The sequence below is a fragment of the Pinus tabuliformis genome, chromosome 4_2, assembly GCF_031772625.1.
Source record: "Pinus tabuliformis cultivar Carrire ecotype Pingquan chromosome 4_2, CPIR1, whole genome shotgun sequence".
Lineage (NCBI taxonomy): Eukaryota > Viridiplantae > Streptophyta > Pinopsida > Pinales > Pinaceae > Pinus > Pinus tabuliformis.
Genome location: NC_142304.1, coordinates 259,717,655 through 259,721,359, shown reverse-complemented (window position 1 = coordinate 259,721,359; position 3,705 = coordinate 259,717,655). Strand labels below are relative to the sequence as shown.

General features: G+C 37.1%; 1 pseudogene; it reads left to right on the top strand.

The window, feature by feature from the left end:
- Positions 1-1,119: 1,119 nt before the first annotated feature.
- On the top strand, positions 1,120-2,111 carry LOC149168977 (desiccation-related protein PCC13-62-like; annotated as a pseudogene).
- The last annotated feature ends 1,594 nt before the right edge of the window (positions 2,112-3,705 follow it).

The following is a 3,705-nucleotide window of genomic DNA, read 5'->3' as shown; positions in this document are numbered from 1 at the left end:
GAATCCCATATCACCAAAGAAGTGGAAGAACCTGAGAAGAATAAATCAAAGAAGGAGGAAGTGAGAGATCTCTACTATGACTGCGATAATCTCCTTCACTAAGTTCATTACAGTTTTGTAAATAATAGCTATCATTGTAAGTATTATGGGATGCATCATAGTATAAGATGGCATCATATTAGAAGCATACAATTGATACAAGAGCTCATGAAATCATTATAGAAGCTTGTAAGAATAACTGAAATAAAAGTCTACATGAATGTATTAGTCATCATAGAAAGAAAGTAGCTCTTGGTTACCTCATGAAAAGCATAAGTAGTACTTACTGGTAGAAGAAAGTAATCTAGCATGATGAGGGATTTCATTATACATCATCACCATTTGGAAGGAGCATTTGTAGGATGAGGATAATCAAGATCGTTCGTTGGAATCTTCATTAGAAGGCTCACCTCTACTTGGAAGAAGCAAGTGTCTCATTGATCATTCCAGGCTATGTAGGATACATTGTTTAGAAGGATTGATCCAAATGAAAAGTAGCATTCAGCCATGGTTTACCCATGGTATTGACCCATGGTATTTACCCATGGTATCCACCTATGGTATCTACCCATGGTATTATAACTTACAAAGGCTATAAGTAATGAACCTCATTTTGTGAAAGGGGCATCGATCCACATGATGTAGATGTGACAACACTTTCCCTCTCATTTAATATATTTTGTTATCTCTTCAAAAAAAAATTTGGATGTATTCATTGTATGAATTTTTTTTTCATCCATGTTCTAGTGTTGGGTTCTTTGCTTCACTCTCAACATTATTGGTTATGGATCTAGCCTCTGAGATTTAGATCAGTGGTGTCATAGTAGGTTATGACTCCATGGAAATTAGGGTTTTGAGGGTTTCCAATGGGAATTCTCATATCTGAACATATGGGGCCTCGCCAAGTTCATCATTGGTACAATCGTCATATTGATGTTGTGGAGAACACTCGAAGCACTTTGTCACCACAATGTGACTCTCTCCTGCAAGGCATTATTATAAGCCAATCCAATTCAACATTTTATTTATGATTCACTAATCCATCATTCCCATTCGTCTTATAGTCGCCACTAATCCAAAATGGCTCTGCCTACACTTAGTATTTGTTTTCAGGTTGTACTATTATTATCCCTTAACAATGTGTGGGCATCAAAGGCTAATCATAAAAAACCTATTAGTAGCGATGCTAGCTACCAGCCCGAAGAAGTTGTAGTGAGGGATGTAGACTGGCTTGAATTTCCTATAAATTTAGAGTACTTGGAAGCCGAGTTTTTCCTGTGGTTAGCCCTAGGTTATGGGCTGGATCGTGTTGCACTAGAGCTTGTAACTGAAAGACTACCTCTTATAGTTGCATGAAAGGCTAACCTAGACCCAATAGTCCTGGAGATCATCAAATAATTTGTGTACTAGGAATTGGGTCACCTCATGGGCTTAAAGAAAATTGTGTGTAGCTTTCCTAGAATCCAACTCAACCTACCAGCTGAGAATTTTGCTAATATCATCAACCATGCCTTGAATACAACCTTGAAACCTTATTTTGATCCCTATGCTAATAGTACCAATTATCTACTTATGATTTATGTGATCCCCTACATGGGACCTACAAGCTATGTAGGCATTAATCCTCAACTACAATATCCCAATGCTAAGTGGTTGGTAGCAGGGCTTCTTGGAGTGGAATCGAGGTAGGATGCGGTGATACATGGTTTGTTGTACAAAAAATGTTTGATAAAGTGGCACCATGTCCATACATAGTGGAATATTTCATGGATATGAGCCTAAACATTTTTAAATTTTCTATGAGAGCCATGTCCTTGTCGACCAGCGTCCTTACACAGGATCAATGGAAGAAATTGACTGTAGAGGAAGTTGTGGAATGTATCAAGAGCATAATGGTGTTAGGTTTGGGCATGGGTTCTACTGCTACCTTTTCCATGGCTAGAATTGGGGAGATGAAAGACATTCCCACCTCCAAGCACATTGTCGACAGGTTGCCTCTATGGGCATCCCCTTCTCGGTGGTTGATGAGAACCCCAACATTAACAACCTTCCATACTTCAATTTCGTGGTAATGGAGACCTTGCAATGATACCCTCCAAGTCATTTTATGACTACAAGCTCTGGGTGTATGACATTGCCTACAAAACCAATGTGGAGTTATACATAACATGTAAGTCATTTGATCTTAAAATTTGGTTGTATCCTATGGCTTTCATCCCCTGATGATTCCTCAACCTAGGGAACAAATATTTTGATTCCCCATGGGTGATGCTTCTCACAGTGAGGGATTTAACTCACCTCTATGATGCTTTGTTTTTGTCTTGTTTAGTCGTTGTTCATCACGACACAGTCTTTGCTTTCTATCCATATTTTCTTACCATTTAATACATGGATGTGGTAAAAAATATTTGCAATCTTTGGAAAATATTTCTCATAGGCATGCAGCTTCCCATGTTCGTGGTAGTGCTCTTATGGAAGTACTGTCCTACTTATATTTTTCCTCCACTAGTGTAAAAAGAGTAGCTTTGTCAACAATTGCAAATATATGCAAACAACTTTCATCATATACTATCTCTTTTGCATTGGAAACAATTCCAACCTTGAATGACCTCCTTTCAGGTAATGATACTAAGGTGGTAGAGAAAGCATCATTTTTCGTGGTTTGAATTATAGAAGCTTGTGCTTAGTCTCCAAAAAATGTGAGCAAGCTCTCTAGCTACATTTCGATTTTGAAAGTTGCAAACCTAATATTTGTTTCTAACTTAGAAAGTGCATGGGAATCTCTTAGTTGTTCAAAATACATAGCTTTAAGTGTGCTTCTTTAAACTTGTGAAAGTAACTCCTCCTTATCTACAAAGGAATTACTTGAAATGGGGATCTTTGGCACCCTTAGAGACATTCTAGCCAACTTTGGGCTTGTTTCATAGATAGTTGTTCCTTATTCATCAAGTAGGCCTCTTGATCAATGATATGGAATTGTTTCCTTAGTGAATAAGATTCTTCCCACTACTCATAGTATTGGTGAAACTCATTCTACAAGAAATCATATCCCCAGAAATAGTTGAGAAAATGTAGAGGATGACGGTAAAATTGTGGCAGATATTTTTTATCACAAAAAAATCTTACTTGATAAACCTGAACTTTTGGTGCAGTTTGGAGTACATCTCTTTCCAGTGCTAGATCAAGTACATGGATCAAGTATGAATTCTCTTTCTAGACACAAATGTCTGGAAGGTATTAGCAAGTTGTTGTACTTTAGTACAACCTACATATTAAGGCCTTTACTATAGAGAACAAAGATACCAAATCTTTTTTGGGCTATGGTCTTGATTCCAACATTGCAAATGGTAGAAGTTGTAATGAAAAATATCCTTCTCACACTTTCCAAGTTGTTTATGAAGGGAGGTGTTTTCCATGCAGTAGATATGTGTATATCTTCATATTGATGTCCAACTAAGAATAAAGTACCAGTTCCTATTTCATGGCCATTTTCAACCTCTGCATCATCATTGATACTAGCTTCTTCTGGATAGAATGGGAATTATGTTGATTCTTTTGTGCTATCAAATTTTCAATCCAACAATGGTTTCGCAACCATAGATCATTTGAAAAGTGTTATTATGGGTAAGTTTCTCATGATAATTTACAAAGATAAGCCACCAAATC